This window comes from Patagioenas fasciata, chromosome 3 (genome assembly GCF_037038585.1).
Source record: "Patagioenas fasciata isolate bPatFas1 chromosome 3, bPatFas1.hap1, whole genome shotgun sequence".
NCBI classification, from domain to species: domain Eukaryota; kingdom Metazoa; phylum Chordata; class Aves; order Columbiformes; family Columbidae; genus Patagioenas; species Patagioenas fasciata.
The window spans coordinates 54,867,782-54,893,441 of NC_092522.1; the positions used below are offsets into that span (position 1 = coordinate 54,867,782).

The 25,660-nt window shown below is 44.5% G+C and overlaps 1 protein-coding gene across 3 annotated transcripts in view; it reads left to right on the forward strand.

The window, feature by feature from the left end:
* Positions 1-3,390: 3,390 nt before the first annotated feature.
* The window catches only part of AGPAT4 (1-acylglycerol-3-phosphate O-acyltransferase 4), a 92,730-nt gene continuing 70,460 nt past the window's right edge, over positions 3,391-25,660 (forward strand). Inside the window, exon 1 of one of the 3 annotated variants that reach the window (XM_065835395.2) lies at positions 3,391-3,538. The gene's annotated coding sequence lies outside the window, so the exon portion shown is untranslated. Of the gene's footprint in view, positions 3,539-8,059; positions 8,232-25,660 lie in introns of those variants that run through there. The other 2 variants (XM_071806368.1, XM_065835394.2) reach the window with 2 other exon arrangements.

A 25,660-nucleotide genomic window follows, 5' to 3' on the forward strand; every position in this document is an offset into this window, starting at 1 on the left:
GGATTATCTCAACTTGTGGTTGTGACATACGTCTGACATATGGTCCTGGTTGTTTTGAGACCCATTTGTGAAGTAGGTAGCCTTTGAGGAGGTCTGCCCTAGCAACTGCTCTAAGGCACTGCTTTAGTACCTTAGTACCAGGTTTAGCTGGCCATCTCCAGGAGGTTTGTTTCCCCAGGGCCAAGTGGGAGAATTATCCAGCTCCTGGCTGAGCCATTTGGGCATTTAGCCATCAGGTCACTTAGCACAGTTTCCTACTGGAGAGATATTTGGAGCAGGGCCTTTGCCTCAGTATTGAATTGGTGACAAGGGACCCAGCAGTCTCAGGCAATGCAATACCCAAGGAACTTGAGGACTGGTTTCAGGACAGCCTGCCAATGGTTTGTAAGAGGTTGCTAATTACTACCAATTGCAGTGATTTTTTTTTTTCCAAACAAAGTGGATTGCAATTGCAAATTCACAATTTCAATTTCACATAGGCCACAAAGGAGTCATCTGAATAAACAGCCTTTGATTCACCACCATCTCTGCTGAATTCAGACTGCTGACTAGCTCCATACCCTGTTGTGACACCCCCAGCTATTCTCTAGGCCCCAAGTTTTTCATGGAATCAAAGAACAGAAGGGAGGAAGATACAATGGAGCAGCTAGTGCCATGAAGCAAAGATGGAAGGGCTGACTTCTGGTGTACAAATAGAATCAGGGCCCTTATACTGAACCAGTGCTGGGGGCTGCTGTGATTCCTGCTGGAGACCTTAGGGCTGAAAGGGACAAGAATACAGACAACACATGGGGGCAGCTGGAGTCAAAAACAAGCTCGTACAGAAAAGGCCTGATATTTTGTGTCTGGAAGCAGTTATGGAGAGGTTCTGCCATGGCACAGTGGCTGGCACTGCTTTGGAAAGGCAAAAGGTGTGGCATTGTCTCTTAGTTTGCACCTGTCAAAAGGCATCTCTGGATTACATGGACTTTTTACATCTCTAGCAAATCCTTTTAAGCTTTGCCCCATGCACAGGCTGCAGGACAGCAGGGCATGGTACAGAACCAGAACCAAACCTGTATGAAATACTAGAGTTAAGGATTCAAAGGTAAATAATTAGTAGATGCCAGCAAGGCACCCAGAAAATCTTTGACACTGAGGCACTTCAACTTCATATAGTATTGCATCACTCTTTGAATGTTTTATTTTCTTTACAGCCTGTCTTATGAGCACTATGTTGTTTGAAATAGACTAAGCACAACGAGGCCTGGGCTTCTGAGAATTACTCTTGTCATTTTTCTCACAGGTGTCCAGTCTGCTTTTCGTTTCCTGGACCCTTTTTTTTGACCAATGGTTGCTGAGCGATGATCAGATTTCTTAATGAGATTTCCAGCTACTTTATGTAAAAACATTCCTGTTTTAAGGTTTTCATGCTCACTTAAGAGCTTTATATTGAGGAATTATTTTTCTTTCCTCTGGATCTCAGTATTTTTCTTAATACAGCATCCTTATGCAATAGCCAGTTCTGAAGCTGTGTCTGCATCCACTGAAATCAATGAAATGCCACTGGGAGCAAGATCAGGACAAATAATAGAAAGTGAAGAATTAAGGGGTCAAGGCAGGAGACCTGTATTCTGTGACACTGGAAATATATAGGTTCCCAAGACCACAGTTTCAGTGGGGGAGAAAGATTAACTGAAAGAAATTAGAAGAAAAGTAGCGTCCTGTATGCTTTTCACTCAGGACACAGATTTGCTCTATTTAATGGGTTAAGGCAGTCTAAATCTACAATGTACTGTATTTTTTTCAGTGGTATCACAGGTATTTGGCAGCCCAAGGCAAAAACAGTTCAAAATCTTATCTGACTCTCTCACTCCTTTTGTCTAAGTCCTGAGCTTCTAATGCTGTTTGTCTCTGTATTCCCTGTTATCATGTCTTACGCAATCTGTTTCTGCAATTTAGTATCAAAGACGTTGTCCTATTTTTTTCATTCCTTAATGTGCATAGTAGACATTTACAAGAACCATAAGAATTCAACTTTTACCCAATTAGCTTTTAGCTAATGCCTTTTTATTTAAAAATCTATTTCATCAGCCACTGGCTCATTTTAAGAAAGCAAGCAACAGTACAGAATGACAGTTATCTCCATGTTGGAGGGGTCAGATTTGCTCATGCTGTGTATCTTAGTCTGTAAGGTGTACTACTAAATTTCTACCCTTGAGTCTTCAAGAACAACACTTCCCAGAATGTCTCTAAAGTGTGTGGTCTTTATGAATAATCAGTGGGCTCTACGAAAGTATATAGAATAAAATTTGACACAATTCTGTTCTTCATCAGACTGCACAGAAATTTTAAAAAATATATCCACCATCCACAAAAGTCTGCTGTTAGTGGATATTTCCTGCCACCTAGCCAGTGTTCACCCCATAATTTTCTTGGGGAATAGACAGCTCCTTGATGCCCCCTTTGGATAAAGCACTCTTTACAAAAGCAGCACTAACAGAACACAGGACAGAGATTGCAACAGCTGATCAAGACAAGAGTTGTGTTCTGTCTCGTATTTCCAGTATGGACAGCACAGTGCAGGGTTGGTGAGAGGAGCTGCAGCAGGCAACATGTTCTTTGGTGAGCAATGTGTAAGAACGGGTATTTTGCCTACTGCTTCTTGCCATTTTCTCTAAGTTTGTAAAAGTTCACAATGGCAGGCTCACACAGTGCATGTCTACACATTATTGCAACATAAAGCAGTGTTGTCTTCATTATACTGAAATAATTATTTCCTCTTCTAGGTGAGCAAATGTGCATGTACATGCAAAAAGAATGGTTGTGTGGATTGTTTCTGACTGTTAATGTCTGTGTAACTATATATGTAGATTAGGTATTACCCTTGAAGACCTGGAGAGCAGCCAATGTGCCTCTTCCCCAGTAAACTTGATGTAAACAGAGTTATGCATAAGCAGCGGTTGTTATTACAAGGTCTGAGCTACTCCAGCTTCCAAGTCATTCGGACCAATATTTTCTTCTACAGTTTCTCATCTCTGCTTCTGGAAGAGTACCAGTTTCCTGAGTACTCTCTAAACAGCACTTACCTTTGCAGCTCCAAAATGATCTTTCCTCTAGGATCTTAGAGGAATTTCACCCCCACACACATACCCCCGCACACCATGACCATGACAGTAACAGATTTCGGCATCTGTGGGAAAATAAGGGAAGGTTGGTGAAGAGGATTGTAAACATGCTCAAGTGATTCGCAGCTGCAGTGTAGAAAAACACATAAATTGTACTAATTTTTATTTAGTCTTGTGTGTTGGACAAGTAGAACCTTTGTGTTTAGATAACATAAGCCTGCGATAAATTCAGAGGCATCCTATCAAAGCTGCTTGAGATTCCCGCCCTGCTGTTGGAAAGATCAAAACACAGTGGAAAACTGTGCCTGTGTGAATCCCTGAAATACAGGCAAAAATAGGTTCAATAACTTGCCCGCAAGGACCAAGTTCTGCCGTGCCAGCATTCCCACCTGTGTGCCTCTGCCCAGGTACTGCTTCGGAGATAACCTAAGGTAACAAAAAAAAAATGTATTCTTTGCATTTCATCTGTGGTTTTGTGGTTGTTCCTGTGTCCTGCCTGTGTCAGCTCACACAGCACCTCTGTCTTTCCAAGTTGCCATTGATGCCCTCACCGTTTTCTAACTCTCTGAAGTGTGTTTGATTTGGGCTGCAAGATTTCCTCCTGCCACGGGGGGTGAGTGGGTGTATGGGCGTAAAATGTCTGCTCTGTCATTTGCACGTGCAAATATCTCTAAAGCCAGTCACTTGAGCCACCATATTTAGACCTGAAGTGTTTCATGCAGAAGTCTTCATTTTAAAAAAGCTTTAAGAAAACAAGGAAATCAAATCTATGGCATTTTGTATATAGATAGTGTGTAGAGAGAAACAAAGGCCCCTCTTCTCCTCATAGGTAGGCTCAAGTTGAATACTTAAAACAGTTGTGGAAATACTGTTTGCACGTGTGTAAGGAGTGCGTATTTTGTGGATACCAGTAGATGTGAAAATATTTGGTCTAATTCTGCAAAGCATAATTTGGAAAACTTTATATGGTGTGATCCTTGGTATTTATTAAAGGAATGGTATTCTTTAAAAATGGAAAAAACAACATAATGGATTAGTAGCTGCGGACTTGTTGCAAAAAATGAAGTATGATGAAAGAAGAAACGTGTTAAAAGAAATATGTTTTTCCTGCACCTCAGCCAGTATTCTTTTTGTATGTACTAGACTTCGTAAAGGGTCAAACTGGACAGTCTGGAGCTTAAATTCCTGTAATGCATCTTGCACAGCTCTTTTGATAATGCGTACTCAATTAAAGAATGCATCTATTCTAATATTAACTGTGGCCTCAGGGTTTAGTTTTAACAGGATGTTTCAATTTGTGGGTACTGTGTGTCTTCTCTGCAGGGAAGTGGGGTTTTCTATATGAAAACAGGATCCACTGTATAGCTGAGGTACAGGAGAAGCTGACAGGTGTCACAGTTAGGGTTAGTCTGGACTAGAAAAACCTACTCAGAAAAGCCAGGTAGACAGGCTATAAGTGTGTGATTTTCACACACCCCCCTCCAATTGCATATGTAAACCGATAAACCTGCATCAATGTTAAGACTTCTGTCATTACAGCAATGCACTGTATTAGTACTTTTCATTCTTGTTTTCCATATTTAAATGGTTAGCATATATTAACCTGTAGACATGTATTTTCACCTGGTTTCCTAAAAGAAATAAATTGTGCTGTCATGCTATACACATCAATCCTTTAAAAAATTCCTGAACTTCTTAGGTGATTTTAATCGAGCCCAAAAGAGCAGCAGAGATCTCAGACACAATTACTTTCCCACAGATATCATAAAGACAGATAAGACAAGTACAGGACAGATTTCCTTTTATTGCCTGCACGGAAGGACAGCCTGCAGTTCAGCCTTTATTACACACAACCTACACAGAAGATCATCTTGAGTGCTTTTAAAAGCAAGAAATGTACCTTTTATAATCTGCACCTTATTAGATATTAGAGAATCTGACCAGAAGTCATGCAGCAAGAGCAAACAAACTGGGTTTCTTGAGGCCAGCTGCTCATAGCAGCATGTCATAGTGCATCCCTAGGTAATATCCACCGTATCAATCTGGCAGCATCAACGTTAAGGGTGCTGCCTCTTTCTCTAGGCCAGCGTTGCTAGATCCACAGAACTTGCCAGAAAATACAAACTTTTGTCTACAAGTAAATTTGTGAAATCGAATTCACAAGGCACTTAAAAGTGCATGTGGAAAGCAGGGTTGGGCTCCAGCTGTTAGAATCAGCAAGCAGTTAATTTCACTTCAGCCATAAGAGGTACCCCTGGGTTCCATACTGATTGGAGCATCCAGCAGGAGCCTGAGGTTTGGTGGTGATGGTGTTGCTGTTGTGGTTTTGGTTTTCTTATAGGAAAATTAATTGAAAGTCACCCATTTCACACACAGTGACAAATGGCCTGGTCTAAGTTCCTAACTTGAGACTTGCCCAATGAAATACGGCATTTGCACACCCACAAGCAGTAAGGAAAGAACTTCATTGAGGCTGCAAACTGAAGCACTCAGAACAAGAAAATGCCAAAATTGAGACCTGAAGAAACCTAATTTGGCTGTCCTTGGCCATACGGTGTGTGTTTGTTTGTTTGTTTTTAATTAGCTGTACAAATCTTAATATACTTTATTGAGCACTCTGGAGGATAGAGCTTAAGGAAAGAGAACGATAATCCGATTCCTTTTTGTTCTCTTTGTTCATAGCACTTAAAAAAATACACAGTAGGGACCTCAAAAGCCTTGTTCTTACTATAGAAGCATTTATTTTGCTATGGGATTTCCAGTCTTAGTCTTTACCACAGTACCTAACAGTTTCATAAAATTAATATATTTACCTTTTAACCCCCAATTTAAATAAGAGGGTTTTATTATTCAGATTTTCTGGTTAAACTCTTGAGAAATAGATATACTTCATCAAAACTTGGATTTCTCTCTCCACTGGAGAGTTTTCTCAGGTGCAAAGCATCCATAAATCCTATTATATTCAGCTGCAGCTTATCACTAGAAGACAGATTTTTATTATGGCTTCCAAGAAAATGGGGAACATACAAATAACCAACTGCAGAGTGTTTGGTCTCAAGACCAGATAAGTAAAAGATATTCAGTCACTACCACACCCAGCATCGGAGTGCCTGACTTTTGGACCCTTGGCTCTCAGGATAACACCTTGACAACGAGCAAGATGCCTTGGAATAATATGCCAAAAATCTGTAAGTCTAGTACACAAAGCTGCTTAAAGTAGGCAGTAGGGGATGCTTAGGACAAAGCTGTGCTACGAATCCAGACACTCTGCAGAATTAAATACCTCGTTCAGGGATTTCAAGTCTTCTCCCTCTGCCTGGAAGTGTCCCTTTTTTAAAATGCAGCCATAGGGTCAGTCTTTTAAAGTGTGGCTGGAGAAATACCCTTTACCAATCTCTATCCATGTGCCAGTTCAGCAGTTAGACCATCATCCTGAAGTTGTCAGTGAGCTGGATTTAACTCCTTCATTACCAAATGGAAGGAAGCTTGCCAAATCTCAATCTCCTGAACAGTACACTCACATAATCCACCAGCAGTAACCTGTCAGGACCCTGATGGCATCATGAGGTCTTAATGGCCCTGATCAGCCTCACCTGGGACTCCCACCCACACACTCTGCCAATGGACCAGGGCTCCATTTAAGCCCAGGTCTGGGCCTTCAGCCCCTACTTGAGCTGTTGGGTAGATGGATGTGCCTTTAGCTTGGTCTGCTGCCTTGTTTCCTGGATGGAAATTCATTGTACCCCTCTTTTGAGCTGTTGTCCTATCTCCTGCTGCTCCTGACTAGATTCCCTGTACAAACTCCACATCTGATTCATTGCTTCATCTTGTCTAGGACTGTTCATGGAGCCTCCACTGTACAATAACTGCTCTGTTCAGGTAAAGTGGGGCTGTGCTCTGGCTGGTGAGGATACTGCCTGTGCTATGGTCACCCTAACCTCCAGGCTTGTCCTCCCCTGAGCAGCAGCCTTGTTCTTGCTGCTCCCTGAGAGAGTTGTAGCTTCTTGTCCTTTCCAAATGTTGTAGTTACGATAGTCCCCTCTTGCTCCCTAGAGCATGTCCTCTAGTAACTAGTCTGGGAAGTCTTGGTTATGTCCTCCTTTTGCCCCTATTTAATGCATAGTACAACTTTCGCTTCAAGTACTTTTAAAAAAATAAACAAAACTTACATTCAGTGTAAACACTGATACTACGTGGGTGTAATGGACCAGGACTGTCACAGGTTTCAGCTCATCCCAGCCTCCCCCACCAGACCCTAGCCTCAGGAGCCCTCCAGCCCTTGGTGCACTTGCACACCCTGCAGAGCTGACAGTGCTGTCCCAGTGATGTGTCATCCCAGGCGTTATTACCTCCTGATGCTTCTGGTGTTTAACAGACTCAGTTCTTGCTATTCTCTATTCATGCAAGCTGTTTTTCACTCCACAGTCAGAGCTTGACAGCAAATGTTTGCGTTTTCACATACAGTGAATATTGTGTGTCAGGATACTTGCTGCTTGGATGACTGCCATCTCCATTTGCTTTTCTCCACAGCACCCAGGCCGAGAAGCCGGTATTCTGTTCTCCAATTTCTACTTTAAGTGGCAGATACTCACAGGTGCCCTTCACCTCGCGGCAGCTTGCAGCATCCGTGCGGCCATAACCCAGCCTGCCCCCTCCATCTTTACCCCAGGCTTGCCCCCCTAAGGGATCAGGAGCAGTCAGCCCAGACACCGGCAGCCCTCACGGGACGGGGCTGCTCTGCGCCCCTTTCCCCGGGGCCGCCGTTTTCCCCGGCTCCGTCTCCCTCCTCAGCAGCGGCGCGGCGCCGGGGGCCGTAGCGCAGCCCTCCTGCTCCGGCATCCGCCATGCAGCGCCCCGAGGGGCAGGCGAGGCCGCTGCGGGGAAGGGGTCGCCCCCTCCCACCACCCCGGAGGAAGTGACATGGCGGCAGCGGAGAGGGAAAGCGAGGGGCGCCCTTTTCTTCCCGGAGCCGCCCGGCGGGTGGAGCCTGGCGGCCCCGCCCGAGCCGGCCGCCTCCCGACGCGTGCAAACTAGTGGCAGTTGGTGCGGCTCGGCTGCCGCCCCGCCACCCGCCCGCTCCCGGCGCCTCAGAGCGGCACGCATGCCAAGGCCCGGCGGCGCCAGGTACGTGCTTTTTCCCTGGCGGCCAGCGAGCTCCTCAGGTGTGGGGCCGCTCTTCTCCAGCCGGCGTGGTGCCCCATTTGGAAAAAAAAAAAAAAAAATCCCCCGAACACCCCCCCATCCCCCAGTCCCCTCCCTAAAATAACCGCCCCCCGGCGTGCCATAGTGGCGAGAAGAGGGGCCGGCAGCTGCCGCCGGCGGGGCGGGGTAGGCGGGCGAGGCGCGGCGGGGCGGGAGGCGGGCTGCGGACACAAGTTGTCTGATTTATTCGCCGCCGCGCCGGGTCTTCCGCGCTGCCCGGCCCCGTCGCGCCGTTTTTCCCGCGGCCGCCGAGAATTTTCTTGCCCGCGGCCCCTCTTTGTGTGGCGAGCGCGGCCGTCGCCGGGGTTTCCGTGGAAACGACAGAGCTGTGGCGGCCTTGCCCCGCTGGGTCCCCCTCCCCCGGCGGACGCGGGTCGCTGCCGGCAGGGCCGGCGGTCGTGGCGGCCGCGTCCACTTTTGGTTTTCCCCTCTCGCAACGTAGGGGCTGGTGGAGGCAGGGGGAGGGGGCGGGCAGGGCGGTTACCGTGGAAACGAGCGGGTGCGATCGCCTGTTTGCTGCCTCCTCCCCGAAGGTGCTTCTCCATGTCAAGGGGGTGTAGCTTTTCCTCGTCGCGGGGGTGGGGGTTCGGAGGGGGACGTGCGCGTGCACGGCGGTGGCTGTTTTTACCGTGGTACCTACGAGTCTGTGAGCGGTGGCTGGGCGGAGGTGAGGGGCAAGTCTGCCTCCCTTGGTGATGCGTTCACGTGCTGCGGGAGCTCTGCTTTTCATCTGCCAGGGTCTCCTCATAAAGACATTTAAACCGAATTAAATAATGGCCACAGACTGGCATAAAGTATGTTGACTGATACCGTGTGGTGCAGGGAAAACTCCAAGGGGTTTATTGTTTAACCAATAAGTAATCCCTTGTAGCATTTCTTTCAACAAGTGAGTACTCACTCTATGGCTGAAAAGACAACCAAGAAAAGAGTCTATTTGAACAATGTCACACGAAGACTTCTGGTCGTTATCTTTGTTGTGCATTTCCAAGGGCTGTGTTTCAAGACCATGTGCAAACACCTATGAATGATGTACCTTGTGCATGTGCTTGTGTGGGAGAGAGCAACCATGCTGCTACATCAAAACTGAAAATACTTTACAAGAGGTGAAAGGATGCGAGAAACTCTCGCTGAAAAAAACCACTCCAAAGCCCCAAGAATTTATTTAAAAACAGTGGTGGGTCCAGCCCAGGAAGTTGTACTAGGCGATTGTAGCCTCTGCTTGTGCAGATAATCACTTCATGCTAAGAGTGAGCTGCAAAAGAATGAAAAGCTGGTGGAGTAGAGAAATTATCGTGGAACAGCTTCAATGGAAATTTGCAGCCTTTTTTCTTCTCTGACTTCTTATGTGAATGACAAGATTACTGTAAACATACAGAGGTCTGTTGATAGAATGCCAGGACTACCTCTGTATAAAGGCTGTCTGCATGGATTGCTAGAATTGTTGATGTACTGTAAATGTTTTCTGCCATTTCCTGACCAGCAGCTTTCTCTAGCTTTTTATATCTGATCTAGTGCTGTGTTTTCCCAAATACTGTCATTTAAAATATATTGTGATTAATTTCAGGAATTTGTGTAAATATTATGCAAAGCTTTCCTCTTCCCTATTAATGTTTTGCATAACAATACCCCAATAAGCAGTATCTAAAAATGAAACTTTAAGTGTGATTTATGGAAGACAGAGAGCTAGGATTCATGTGGAAGAATATATCAGAAAGCCTTCAATGGACAGAGGAAGTATTGTAAGCTGCTGATGGATAAAGGTTGCTCTTAAGCAAAGTTTGGTTATGTTGTTGGCAAGCATTTAAATAACAGATTTTAGTACATGCTTCACAAGAAGCTGTAAGTATTATATTTTAGGAGTGGAAAAACTGCACAGAGAGGTTAGTGCTTGCCCAGAGTCATGGAACAGAGAATGCTGTGGCCAGAGCATGGTAATTGTTTCTTGAAACCCAGTAGGTGTCAGTTTATTGGGGTGGTTGGTTTTTCAGTGAGTCTTCCTCTGTCCAGCCAAAATCCACAGGCACTGATCCAGCCAAAATCCAGAGGCCCTGAAGCACTGTTTACGGAGTGAGGCATGCCTTCCTGGAGTGATGTTTGTACTTCACTTACAGTGTGTTGTACTTACTGTACCCTAACAGAGAAGAGCTGCTCTGTAGGAAAAGGGTTCTCTTGCAGGTGGTGGATGAGAATCCTGTGAGTGTGCTCTGCCCTGCTAAAAAGAGGTGGCTTATTGTTTTTGTTGTATACTCTGCTTTTATTGCTGGAGGGTAAAGATGGAGAATAACGTCCCTTGAAATCTCTTCAACACAGGAAGAAACTGTCACAGCTCTGCTGATGTTAGCAAGATACTATTCCTATGTCACAAACATGCATCTGTTGCCCTTAAAACTTTGTATTAGTAAATTAGTCTTAAATTTTAAAAAGTCAAATGTCCCTTGTGTCACATAGAAGAACACTTCCCTGAGTAATTGCATCGCTAGTACTGCTGTGGATGTCCCGATGAGGGAGTAGATGAACAAGAGGGCAACAATACATCCTAGTGCACAGTGCACGTGCTTTAGTCAATGAAAGCTTTTGCATCTGTGGGCCTCCCTCCTTAAAGAAGACCTTACATGAGTCAAGTCAACTGTCCCCTCAGGTGTGTTTGATTTACCTGTGTGGAATGACTTTTTTTGTAAGGAAACTGGACATGTGACTGAGAGCAGTACCCTCTATGCTTTGTTGCGTTTTGGTGCCGGTATGCGACAGTTGAGTGTGTTTTTTCCCCCAAGTGCTTCATTTGCGGGGTGGCTTTCCCCAGTGATTCACTTTCAGACATTTGGGAAAGTTTGCTGCTAGTCTGTTGTTTGATGGTCTAAAGCTCATTCATATCTGACTATGTGGTGAGCACCCTCATCACCTCTGACTAATGCTCCTGTGCTGCTCAGAAGCTGCTGACTCACTTAGTTTTTGTGCTTTTCCCCTGTCTTCCGCCAGTGCCTGGCTGTAGAGATGTGGTAGGGTCAAGGTAAGGTCAGGGAAAGAGGAAATGGAAATGAGTGGGAATAACTGTGTGTTGTGGCAGGGATGCAGATGCTGTAAAGACCCCTCTTTGATAACGTGAGGAAAAGATGATGGCCTGTAATGGAGTTCCTGAACAGGTACATAAACCATGTGTTAGGAAGTGGGCAGAGCAGTCTACTGACTGTAGTGAGGCCGCAGTTGGGGGGTGCTGGGTCATGAGCCTGCTAGTCGTCTGCTCTTCATTCTGAACATGGAACCTTTTTACTTCTATGCATCCATTTTCACCTTCAGCCCTTCTGTCTTGTTATATTCTGCCAGAAAGAGCTTAATGCTGAAGTAGTTTTCTGCTTGCAGAAGGGCTGACCTCACTTGAGGTTTCTGCTATAGCATAACTAACAGGAACAGGGAAAGACAATTAACCAGTTCTAGGCTGGAAAGCAGTCAGAGGTAAAGGTCACTGAGAGAGGGTTTACTTGCCAGAAGGTTAGGAGCTGCAGACAGACAAGCACAGGGATTTTATGTGCATGTGTGGCTGCTTACTAACATCTGAAAAATTTCTGATGTGTACCAGATTTGCTTTTAATTTGATCAACAAAGTTAAATTTCAGTCACATTTTCCCAGCAGGATCCAGGTGAATGAAAAGTTTTGCATATGCACATTCAGTTGACAGATAATGCAAGTTTTTTCACCTGTCAGAAAAAGGGGACGACCTGATTTAAAACCTGCCATAAAGACAGGAGAAGAACATATTTTGGGGAAATCTATGTGTAGAAATGGCGCAGGATTTTTAATCCATTTCGAGTGACAACTGCGGTGCGAAAGTTAAGCCGTGTCCTGCTTCTTCCCCTGTTTCTATGTTATCTTCGTCTTCACACAGCATAGTTTGCTGCTTCTTGCCATGTTTTCCAGCACGTTGGAAAATACCATTACTATAGATGCTGCTTTATGCTTCTGGAAGGTCTGGAAGCATTCTGCCTGCAGCAGCCTACACCTCCATTTGAATAATTTATGAGGTTTTCCCCCTTCAAGTCATAGGTGCTTTGTCAAGGAATAACAAGGCTTTAGTTTATTTTATGTTTCTGAGGATATCTTCAGACAGTACTGAAACGTGCACAGACATTTACATGGGGTTTGTTTGTTTTTTTTAAATTTTATTTGGCTTTGCGTTTGATCTGGTATTAGTGAAAGTTACCATAAAACAATGCCATAACATCAGTGTTACCAAATGTACAGATGGTAGAGTAATACCACTATCTTCCTACAATTAACAAATCATAGAATGTCCTGAGTTGGAAGAGACCCACGAGGATCACAGAGTCCAAGTCCTGTCCCTGCGTATGATAACTCCACAGTTCACACCACGTGTCTGAGGGTGTTGTCCAGTCTCTTCTTGAACACTGTCAGGCTTGGGGCTGTGACACCTCCCTGGGGAGACTGTTGCAGTGCTCCACCACCCTCTGGATGAAGAACCTTTTCCTAACGTCCAACCTAAACCTCCCCTGGCACATCTTCCTGCTGTTCCTTTGGGTTCTGTCGTTGGTCACTAAAGAGAAGAGTTCAGTGCCTGCTGTTCCTCCTTCCCTTGTGAGGAAGCTGTAGCTGCAATGAGGTCTCCCCTCAGTCTCCTCCACGCTGAACAAACTAAGTGACTTTAGCCATTCCTCATACGGCTTCTTCTCCAAACCCTTCACCAGCTTCATAGCCCTCTTCTGGACACTCTCCAGTAGCTTAATATCTTTTTTATCCTGTGGCACCCAGACCCGCACCCAGTGCTCCAGGTGAAGCCGCACCAGTGCAGAGCAGAGTGGAACAATCACCTTCCTCACCCGGCTGGCAATGCTGTGCCTGATGCACCCAGGACACAGTTGCCCTCTCGGCTCCCAGGGACACTGTTGGCTCATGTTCAGCTTGCCATTGACCAGAACCCCCAGATCCCTCTCCGTGGAGTTGCTTTCCAGCATCTTGTTCCTCGTCTGTATGTACAGCCACCATTACCATGTCCCAAGAGCAAAATCTGGCACTTGCTCTTGTTGAATTTCATGTGGTTGGTGATTGCCCAGTTCTGCAATTTGTCCAGATCCCTCTGCAGGGCCTGTCTGCCCTTGAGAGTGTCTACAACTCCTCCTAATTTTGTGTCATCAGCAAACTTTCTAAGCAGTCCCTCAAGTCCTGAGTCTAAGTCATTTATAAAGACATTGAAGAGTGCTGGCCCTAAGATGGATCCCTGTGGAACCCTGCTAGTGACTCGTCACCAGCCCAGCATAACTCCATTTACTAGAACCCTTTGAGCCCAGCCTGTCAGCCACTTTCTCACACACTGCAGTGTGTGTTTACCCAGCCGTATGCTGGACATCTTGTCCAGGAGGATACTGTGAAAGGCAGCATCAAAGGCTTTACTGAAATCCAAAATTACCACATCGACAGGCTTCCCTTGGGCAGGTAGGTGGGTAACCTTGTAGAACGAAATTAAGTTGGTCAGGCAAGACTTTCCCCTCATGAACCCATGCTGGTTGGGACCAATGACTGCATCATTGTTCAGATGTTTTTGAATAACTTCCAGAACAATCTTCTCCATGATTTTGCCAGGCACAGAAGTGAGACCCACAGGCCTATGGTTGCCAGGGTCATCCCTGTCGCCCCTCCTGTAGATTGGGACAATGTTTGCCAGCTTCCAGTCATCTGAGACCTCTCCAGATTCCTAGGAGCATTGAGAAATCATGGAGAGAGGTCTCACTATGATGTCAGCCAGCTTTTTAAGCACCCTTGGATGAATCCCATCTAGCTGGAGTAGCAGATCCCGTACGAGTTCCGGATTGATTGGGAGTTTATTATTCTCACAACCACACTTTTCCAGCCCAGGGTTACGGGGGCCCCCAAGCCCATCATCTGTGTCGAAGACCGAGGCAAAGAAAGCATTAAACGTCTCAGCTTTGTCTGTGTCTCTGTTAATAATGTGAACATGCTCACCAGTTAATGGACCAATGTTATTTCTAGCTTGCCTTTTGCCATTAATGTATTTTAAAAAGCCTTTTTTATTGTCCTTCACAGTATTGGCTAGCTTCAGTTCTAATTGAGCTATGGCAGCATGAATTTCCTCCCTAAAATGTAAAATAAGTAGTTAGAGGATCAAAGTAATTGCAAGTGACTGTTCCTATTGCCCAATAGTGGTAGAGGGGCAATAGGGTTATAATTAAGCAGAAAGATAACTAGGAAAGTGGTATTCCTACATTCATTGAGCTTTCAGTGTGCCACTGTCCAGTTTCTGTGTGCCTATGCCTGTACTTCTGAGAGTGTACAGAACTGTTGCATTTCACTGAAGAGGGAGACAGAGAAAAGCTTTATTCTGAATTTAAGCCTTGTAAAACTGTCTCAAATTTGTTTGAAGTTAGCAGGACAAGTGTTTGAAGCCAGACTTTCAAAAGGATTTAGGCATCTGAAGTTGTGCAGAGATGCTGTAGAAAATCCAGGTAGGTATTGATACTTAATGTAGTACAAAAGTTATGAAAAGAATCATGCTGGATTCTTACCAGCATATTTAGGAACTGTAATATCTGCACACTTGGAATCCAATAAGGTAAATGCTGTGGGATCAAGCACTGTCTCTAGGAATACAAGTTCTTTGATTAGTTATATCACATTTGGCTGGTTTTGAGGGGTAATGTTTTTCAAACAAGAAGGGCTACTGAAACTTGTTGAGAGATTTCTTTTGGTTTCAACAAGCTGGAAACGGGTCCAAAATGAAAAATCCAGTGCCTGTGATAAAGGCTTTTATTTTCTGAAGTGGTCAAATCAGACTGTTAGGGGACAGGTGATAGGGAAGAATGAGGAGGCTGAAAGTATTCTGATTTTATGGTGTAGTAAACCAGTTCTGAACACTCGTGTCTTAGAGGCAGAGGTAAGTGAAAACTGATGTGGAATGGGACTGCTGAAATGTAGGGAAAGCAGTCACTGTGTTTATTTGGATTTTTACCTTACACCTGGATGTCTGATTGTTTTGTGTGTGGATGCAGCTGAGCCTTTTACTGAAGCTGGCATCTTATTTGTTGGAACCATGCCAACCACATCTCAGCTGTAAGACGTATGTTTTTCTAAGTATTGGGTGTTACCTCTATAAGGCAGTTCTTTAAATAATAAATCTGCCGCATTCATTCTTCAATTAAACTATTTTCTGCAGAAAGAAGCATTAGAAAATAATTAATAAATGTTAACGACCTGTGTATCCCTGTCTTGGTGTGGCTACATTTTGTGTATGCATTGTCATTTCCAAATTTGGGATGGGATTTTCATAAAGGAGAAATTCAGCTACTTCATGCTGTAAGGTGATAGAATACCAGCAAATTAAATTAATACTTGGAGGTTAAAAAAAGTGATGCAAATCTTTTTCTGTTTAACATTTTCTTAGTATTCAAGGAGCATACTAATGAATGCTATTTCATATTAATTAAAAGTATGCAAATGGATTAGCTGAAGGAGGCAGTCTACTGTCATAGAAAATCAAAAATACTGACAGCTCACTTGGAGTTGTAATCAGGTGGATGGCACTTTTCGTTTCTAGCACTGGTAACAACATCTTGTGATTTGTACTGAAAGCTTTGGGATCCCCCCACAGATGAGGTCAGCACTGCTCCCTAATGCCCCTATGATTGGGGAGAGTGGTGGCCGTGGCCTGTCCCATGTCCCCGCTGTGCCTGTGGCAGTGTCATCAACAGGGCTCAGAGCCCTCAGAGTGTGGGAGACATGGTTGTCTCTAGCAGGCCATACAGCTGTTCAGGGAGAGACACCATGTTAAAAGTATTTACACTGTTTCTTTGGGGGATGTGATGGTTTGAAATTAAGTTCACTTAATTCATACAGTTAGAAACTTCTATTTTTTGGAGTTCGCACGCTTTTTGGGCTGGGTTTAGTAAAATAATGAGATAACGCTGCTTCCTCCCTGAGTTAATGTTTTTCTTCTAGTAACTTTGCTGTGTTTGGGATTTGGTGGGAAAAGACAGTGAGAACTTACTGATATCTTAGCTGTTATCAGGGAGACCAAGGTCTTTCTAGGCTTTCTATCTGCAAGTGCAAAAACCAACAAAACCACTCAAGTTAGGAATTAGACTTCTAGGAAAAGGCTTAAAGAGGCTCTGCAAAATTACTAAAATGTAAATCACAATTCCAGAAAATATGGAGAGATCATTTCATGGGAGCATACTGAGGAAAGAAAATTATCCTTTTCCCAGTGTGGTAACTTTTATCTTCTGATTGTTGTCCTTGAAGCATCTAGCAATGCCTTTAATTCCTTCTTAGGTAGGAATAATGAAAGAGATGTACATTTGTGTGCATGTGCACACAATACTGTTGATTCTGATACTAAAGTTGTAACTTCCAGTTTATATGCAGCACTATCCAAGTTGCTGGATACTTGGTTTTCATTTATTGAGGAATGGAGAAAGGAAGGGAAAGTGCAATTCACGAGATCAGCACATACATCCTGGTTTGAACCGTCTCCTGCGTTTTTACCTCTTTTATCATCTGCTGCCACCGAACGTCCTTGTGGGATGTATCGGATCTGTTTTCTTCTCTCTAAATGTGGCCTGTCAGAAGGTGTTGCAAGGGAAACTTGAGCGTGAGCCAGAAGTCAAATAAAGGAGGATGAAAAGTACCCTTTTATGTTGAAAGTTGGAGCCTGGGGAGTTGACAAGTGGTTCTGGGGTTGGCTCTGCCATGGATTTGCCATGTGACTGTCTCAAGCTCACTAACAGTGGTGTTCCGAGCTCCTTCTGTGTAAGACAGGGGCAGCAAGACAGATCTTCCCAGACTTACTTCAGTAGCATCTTCTAAATGGCTAGAGCTTTTCACATGAAAGGGGATGGATAAATCCAGGGAAAAACTGACAGAACTCCGCACTGTTTTCTAATCCTATCCATAAAGGATTTGATATTGTATGTGGAAATGAGCTTGCTCATGCTACTAAGTCTGCTGAGTGGCTGTGAAACTTCTCTGCCCGGATATGTCTGGTTACATGTGTTACTGCTGTGGAAAGCTGTCTGTTGCAGAGCTGGAACGAGGAGGTGATGCTTTTGGAGTCTAAATTTGTAACTAACTCATTGTGGGTGAGAATAAAATATTTAAAGGTTTAAACTAAACATGTGATCCATGTTTCTTCGTTGCCTCATGCCTAAAGCTGGTTTGCATGTGGGGGAAGTATTTTGATTGTTGAGAGTATAGGTAGTTCCTGTACCTTGGGCTGACCCTTTATGTTGGTGTGAATGTAATTTACTGTTCTTTTATACAAGATAAGAGTGATCAGTGTTAAGCAAGCATAAACCATGAGTCTTTATAGGAGAGACCTCCTTTCTAAAGCTTATATAACATCAAGAGAATGTTAGGGGTCTCAGTGCAATTTAAGAAAAAAAAAAAAAGGCAAAAGCAACCCTGGTTTTGTAGCAGGTCTGGAATGATCCTTTGTCTGCTGCGCCCTCCCCCCCCTTCATTGGGCTCTTCTTAAAAAAATATTTTTATAATAACCACTGAGAACTCCGTAGCTGCTCCTGTGTTGGATCTGTTCCTGAACTGCCCAGTGCAGGGGTGATCAACCAGAGTGCTGTGTGCCCTTGATGCTGGGTAAACACCATGATGCAGGTGGCAGCATCCTGCTGTGCTGATGCTGCTGCCTCTGTAGTTTTTCATGTGTTAACTTCCCGTGTGCAGGAGCGGTGGTGTGGATCTCACTATTGAGATTTCTCACAGACGAATGGTTTAACTAAACAGACTCTGATCTCTCTACCTCAGGTGTACAGTTGCTTCAAATCATCCATGACTGTTCTGAACACAAATTCACATATCATAAGCACAAAAGCATCCATGTATCCATATGTGTATTTATATTTTAGGTTTAATTTGTTGCAGACATTAAGACCCTGTTATTTGGTAATCCATCTGTACTTTTGCAGCAATCTAGATCATCCACTGAAGTGACTTGTAGAAAGTTATTTAGAGGGGTTGTTTTTTATAGAGGAGGGTGCCAGATTACATTAATGAGTGGGCCTGGTTACCTTTGATTAAGCCATTAATGTTGCTTATGAGAGCAAAGATTAAATTGTCTATAAGCACATTAGAAATAGTTGCTTGTCCTAGACTTTTTTTTTTTTGAGAAACTATCCAGGTTGCTAGTGTTTGTGTGACAGCATACCCCACATCCTGCTTAGATTCTAGGTATTCTTTCTTTTAAACTTTTGCTCGTTGTTTAGTCCTGCTCTCTTGCTCAGTTCCTAGATTTGACTTATGTTTGTTATATTGCCCTTGTTGACAGCACAAATAACATGTTAGATTAATGGACCCAGATATAGTAGAAGAGGAAACAGAGGGACTCTGTGGTCCCCAGAACTGAACTCTAGAGCTGAACTCTGATAGACTCCTCAGATCTTACATATCTTAATGCAGCTCTTTCTTTTAGTTTGCCAAGCCAAATGCAGATAATTGTGCTTTGGAGAAATACATATATATCTTAAAATGCATTAAAATACAGAAACTTGGGTGGGAAACAGTTGAAGAGCAACACTTGGCATACTGGAAAGAAGCAACTTGCCTTCCACAGCTGTTTTTGTGACCTTGATGTTCTTTACCCAAGATAACTGCTGTACTTCTCTCTGACATATTTTTTTGAGGATCTCTGCAGGAGATCCTTCTTGGAACAGAAGTGCTTAATTTCAAAGGGTTCACCCTCATCAAATAAACACCTCCCTTGGCATCAAGCCTTGTAGTCCTAAATACTGCACCTCCAGTTCTATATTGCTGGGTGTTTAAGCCCAGCTCCCTTTGGCTTCCTTGTCAGCTCCTTCTTCCCTGAATATTTTGTGCTCCTGGAGTCCAGGAGCAAGACTAAACTGCTTCTCACCAGAACTTGGGCAGCAGCTCTCCATCCTTCCCTCTCCAGATACATGGTGTGAACTGTAGGGCTGTCATATGCAGGGACAGGGGTTGGACTCGAAGATCCTTGTGAGTTCCTTCCAATGTAGGACTTTCTGTGATTCCTTCCAAGACTATGCATACCTCTCCTAGGCTGCCATCATCCTCTTTGCCTTGCTGTATAAACACTTCTCTTTCTGCATGGTTAGGGGACAAGCACCAAGACTGTCAGGGCTAACAGCAGCAATGGTGTGCATTTTACCAGCGGAGAGTATGCACACACAGAGAACTTGCATCCTGACAGGCATACAGAGTTCACATAGCTGTCTTGCTCTAATCTACATTAGATTGGAGCAGGAAGAAACTAAAAAAGGGGAAGGTGAAAGTATTATTATATGATAACTGTTTCAAAAACTCTTGAGTTACTTTCATTTCTTCAGTTTATCCTCTGTTATCTCTGTGCTCAATGGGAAATAAATAAAAATTCAGTTTTATAGCAAGTCTGTAAATTGGAAATCCTGAAACTTGCTGGTAGATGATATTCATTCTTCATTCTTTGAAACAGCCAAACTGACTGACCTCTGTTTTGTAGTGGTGTATGTTAGAAAATATGCAGTCAGGAATGCATGACTCTCAGGAAGACAAAAACATTCTTAAATTCCCTTAACTTTGGGGGAAGGACTTAAGATATGCTCAAATTCTTCCCTGATTTGGGGCTTTTCTGAAGAGGTGTGGTGGGTTGACCTTTGGCTGCCAGGTGCACATCAAACTGCTCCCTCACTCCCCTTCCTCAGTACAACAGGGAAAGAAAATAAGATTAAAAAGCTTGTGCGTTTAGATAAGGACAGTTACCATCATGGCCAAAATAGGCTCCACTTGGGGAAGATTAATTTAATTTATTGCCAATTGATAACAGAGTAGGGCAGTAAAAACAGACAAAACTAAAACTACCTTCCCCCAAGCCCCTCCTTCCTAGGCTTGACTCCAGGCTCTTCTACCTCTCACCCCTGCTGCACCCTGAATGCTGCAGGGGAATGGGGAAAAAGATTGCCATCAGTCCATAACAGTTCCTCTCTGCTGCTGCTTTGTCCTCATGGTGTTCCCCTGCTCCAGTGTGGGTCCCTCCCACAGGGTATGGTCCTTCAGGAATAGACTGCTCTAGCTCAAGTCTCCTACGGGCTGTGGTTCCTGCCAGAAAAACCTGCTCCTGAGCGGGCTTTCTCAGTGGGCTGCAGCTTCCCTCAGGGCACCTGCTACATCACAGGGTCTTCCACAAGCTGCAAAGTGGATATCTCTGTCATGATGGTCTTCTCCACAGACTGCAAGAGAATATTTGCTCCAGTGCCTGGAGCACATCCTCCCCCTCTTCACTGACCTTGATGTCTGCAGGGCTGTTTCTTTCACATTTTTGTCACTCCTCACTCACAGCGGCTGTGCAGCATTTTTCCCCTTTCTTAAATGTGTTATGACAGAGGTGCCACCAGCGTCACTGATGGGTTCAACCTTGGCCGGCAGCAAGTCCCTTCTGGAGCTGGCTGGAACTGGCTCTGTCTTGAGGTGGGGGGGGGAACTCCTGGTGGCTTCCCACAGATGCCATCCCTGCAAGCCCCCTAGTGCCAAAACCTTGCCATGTAAACCCAACACAGGAGGTAGTGCTCTGGTAGTTACCTTTGGGGAGTGTGGAGAGTCTCTGGCTGTGTGCTGTGAACAAGCCAGGGCTTGATGCGGCTGTGCTACACGGAAGGATTTCCCTGAGACACCAGAGACAAAAGGAAAGTGAACAGAGGCCGCTCTGCTCTCGACCCGGGCTGCAGGAGGGGCGTTGCCGCTGCGCATGAACAGTCTGTGAACAGTGCCCTGCAGCCAATCACCGTAGTGGGGGGGCATGAGTGACTGTGAGTGTAACCAATTGTAGCCTGCACTTGCCGCATGGCCTTTTGGTATAGAGTATATAAGGCTTGGAAAAACGTGGTCTCGGGGACATTGATATTCAGTGTTGTTTAAGAGTTCATTAAAGAGTACGGATGGTAAATTCACATTGAATTAGACTCCTTACTCTCGCCCGGCCCGCCCGTTCGATCAAAGAGCTTATGCCGGCGTCTGGATTCGTCGAATTTGCTACCGCCACATTTGGTAGCAGAGGATGGTTCGTTAGCAAAGCACAACGCTTCGGATCTACAAATGGTAGCAGAGGGATGGATCGTTAGCAAAGCATATCGCTCCGGATCGAAATTACTGCGGTGAGCAGCGTTCATAAAAACGGAGCCAAGCCGGGGTGTGGGATAGTGTGCTTAGTCCGGTATCAAAAGACGGGCACCAGTCGAGCTGGCCACTCGCATCCTACGTTAAGACCGCGCTGATAAGATAATGGATATTGAAACAGCCGCGGCACTGCTGACGACTATTCTCTCTAAGAGAGGTATTGAATCGTCACAGGAAAAGCTAATCACATTGATTTTTTTAGCTCAGAAGTGGGGACACTTTGGGGAAGTTCCACTTTTGTTTTCCCCAACGGAATGGAGATCAGTGGGGGACACTATGTGGGACAAAACTATCAGAGGGGAAGAAGAAAAAGAAATTAAAGCTGTGAGAGAATTGTGGAAAACCGTATTAGAATCATTAGAAGTTTTGAAATCGGAACAACGTGCCGCCCTAAGAGCCGCGGAGGCGCTTGTCCCAGAACAAACCTGGACTGATAAAACTTGTCGTCCAAAAGAAAAGAGGGGCCTGTGGGCTACTCTGTGGGGTCTGCCTGCCGTTCGGGGTGGTCGCGGGGTCCCGGCTCAGCCAATACTTTCACAATCCGATCTGCAACGCGGATTAGAAACTGCGCGGCTCGTAAACAAAGAACCGGAAGTTTCCCCCTCCGAGTCTCTGGGGCAATGTCCCAAGAAGGCGGAAGTGCAACTAGTCGACTGTCCGGATGTGGGAGGCCCTGAGTGCCGCCCTCCTCCTACCGCTCCGCCTCTGCCCTGCCCCGAGCCGGACGCCCCCCCTGCCTCCGAGAAAAGCGTGGGGGCCGGGCCCGGACCGGCCCGTCCCGGACCGGCCGCGGCGCCGCTGCCGGGGCCGGGGCCGCCTCAAACTTTGCCTCCGCAAGCACCCGCGGAAGTTTTTTGTGAGCCTCCTCCTACATCATTGGGCTCACCCCAAGCAGTAGAGCAGTTACTGCAAGTCATTACCAACAAGCTTGAACAACTTAACTTAAGAGTGTCAAATGTAGAGAAAAATAAGGAACAAATTGAGTTTCAAAAACCAGCTTGCCCTTCACAAACAATGCAATCAAAGGTGCCTATAGACTCTACTGACCAGCCGCAGCCCCGACGTAGCAGATGGTCAGGGGTCATCAAAGATGCCATTCTAGAAGGTGATTGGTCTCCAGCAAAATTAGCCCTACCGGTAATTCAAAATATGAACACTCAGACAGCGGTATGGGAACCACACGATTGGAAAATTTTGCAGCAAGCAAAACAAACAGCCACAAGCTATGGTATACGTTCAGCAGCTACCAGACACAAAGAGCATCTCCGAACCTGTATCCCAATCAGCGACCAACTGTGAACCAGGCTTCTTTCACCTCAACAAGCCAAGCACCGCAGGAAGCCTCGGAGTTGATGTGGAGACAGCAGTAGATATAACATTGACCAATACTGCAATTCATAGAATACCAACTAATGCTAAAGGACCTTTATTTCGACAAGATAGTCTCATTGGAGGCCTATTGATTGGCCGTTCTTCTGCTAGTATCAAAGGTCTTATAGTAATACCAGGTATAATTGATGCAGATTTCACAGGAACTGTTCAAATCCTGGCCTACACTCTGCATCCGCCAATTTTTATTCCTTCTGGGAGTAGAATAGCTCAGGTAGTAGCACTGGAAAACTGCCTACCAATGCTTCCAGGAGTTCCTCCAGCATCCTCAACAGAAAGGCGTGATAAAGGATTTGGATCGACAGGTCCTGCAGTTTGCTTCACCTCATCAATGACTCAGCGTCCCATGTTACGTGTGCAACTATTTCAGTCTGATTCTACTGTTGTTGTAGAGGTAAATGCAATGCTTGATACTGGAGCTGATGTCTCCATCATTAGTCAATTCAAATGGCCACGAAATTGGAAACTTCAAAAATCAATCTCTTCCACTGTAGCTGGAGTAGGGGGTCAAACTACTCCAAATATAAGTGTTGATCCCATTTCCATTAGTTTCCCTGAAGGTCAATGTGTTACCCTTAGGGTGTATGTAATGGAATTGCCAAGCAGCCTTGAGGCGCTTATTGGCCGTGATGTCTTGGGGCAACTTGGTGCCGTGTTAACTACTTCACCTTTTCCTTAGTGGTCACTGGAAAGCAGTTGCCCAACCCTCCATTGACCTGGTTAACAGATAGCCCAGTTTGGGTTGACCAGTGGCCATTAACAGAAGAGCGACTGCAAAAGGCACGTGAATTAGTAGAAGAGCAATTAGTTGCAGGCCATATCAAGCCTTCTACTAGTCCATGGAATACCCCAATTTTTGTAATACCAAAAAAGAGTGGAAAGTGGCGATTATTACATGACTTGCGAAAGGTAAATGATCAAATGCAAGCCATGGGTGCTTTACAGCCTGGATTACCATCACCTGTAATGTTACCAGAAAATTGGCATATTCTAATTATAGATTTAAAGGATTGTTTCTTTACCATTCCTTTACATGAGCAAGATACACAGCGTTTTGCATTTACACTGCCTTCAGTAAACAAAGCGGAACCAGCTAAAAGGTATGAGTGGGTAGTGCTACCGCAAGGTATGAAAAATTCTCCTACACTGTGCCAAATGTATGTTGCATGGGCACTTCAACCTATTCGTGCATCATGGAAACAAACAATTATTTATCATTATATGGATGATATTCTGTTCTGTCAACAAGCTGAGTTCACAGAAGGTTCCATAGTCCAAATTACGATCAAACTCAAAGAAAAGGGGTTGGTTATAGCTCCAGAGAAAGTTCAAAAGTCTGCACCTTGGAAATACCTTGGTTGGTCCATTTGTGATGCACAGATTCGTCCACAAAAAATTGAATTACATACTGATTTACAAACATTAAATGATGTCCAAAAATTGTTAGGGGACATACAATGGATTAGAAATTGCGTAGGCATTATAGCACCTCTTACTTCACTTCTAAAAGGAGGTGATCCAGCTAAGAAAATAAGCTTAGAGTCCGTGCATCTCAAATGTCTTTCTGATATTATACAAAAAGTACAGACAAATTGGTCTAGCCGAAGACTTTCTGATCGACCAATTTCCCTCCTTATTAGCAATCTAGAACATCCGTGTGCAATCATCTGCCAGTGGCAAAACAAAAACGGGGAATTCCCCATAGATGTTGCTACAGATTCTTCCTTTTGTGCCACTGTCAGATTGAAAACAGAAAATGATTTGCGATTATTAGAGTGGATTTTTCTCAGTGTCCAACCAAAATTCAGTATTCAAACGAGACCAGAAGCAATTGGAGAATTGATTCGAAAAGGAAGATCTCGAATATTAGAAATTAGCGGTCAGGAACCAGATGACATCAGTATTCCGATAAATGGAGCCGATTTAGAATGGTGGCTGAGACATTCGATGCCTATACAGAATGCATTATTAGGATTTATAGGCAAGGTACATTCACGACAACCAAAAGGTAAACTATGGCAATTCCTTAGAACAAATCAGTGGTTAGAGAGAAGCAAAGTAAAAGCAAAACCTGTTGAAGGCCTTACAGTATATACAGATGCAGGAAAACGAAGACACCAGGCAGCATGTGTCTGGCAAGAGAATAGTCAATGGAAACAGCATTTAATTGAAGGTTCAAAAGAGGATTCATTGCAGACTTTAGAGCTCACAGCAGTAATATGGGCCTTAAATAATTGGCTGAAATCTGCTTTAAATGTTGTCACAGATTCTTTGTATGTAGCAGGTGTAATACCCAGAATGGAAAATGCCCTGTTAAGACAATCGAATAATCCTCGATTAGGAAAATTGTTTGTACAATTGAGAGCTATTTTAAATCAAAGAAAAGAACCCTGTTGTGTGATTCACATCCGCAGTTATCAATGGAATCTTGGTCTAGGTGAAGGAAATCAAATTGCAGATAGTTTAGTAAGTTCAGTACAGCACATGCCTCCAACAGATAAATTCCAACAAGCGAGACAAAGTCATGAGAGCTTTCATCAAAATGCCAGAGGTCTCCAAAGACAATTCGATTTAACTTTAAATGAAGCAAGAAGTATTGTACAGGCATGTCCTCAGTGTGGAAGCCAGATGTTAGGTATAGGAATCGGTGTCAATCCTCGAGGTTTAAAAGCCTTAGAAGTATGGCAAATGGATGTGACACATGTGCCAGAATTTGGAAGACTTAAATATGTGCATGTCACAATCGATACTTTTTCAAAAATGATATGGGCTACTGCTTTACCAGGAGAAAAAGCACTACATGTAT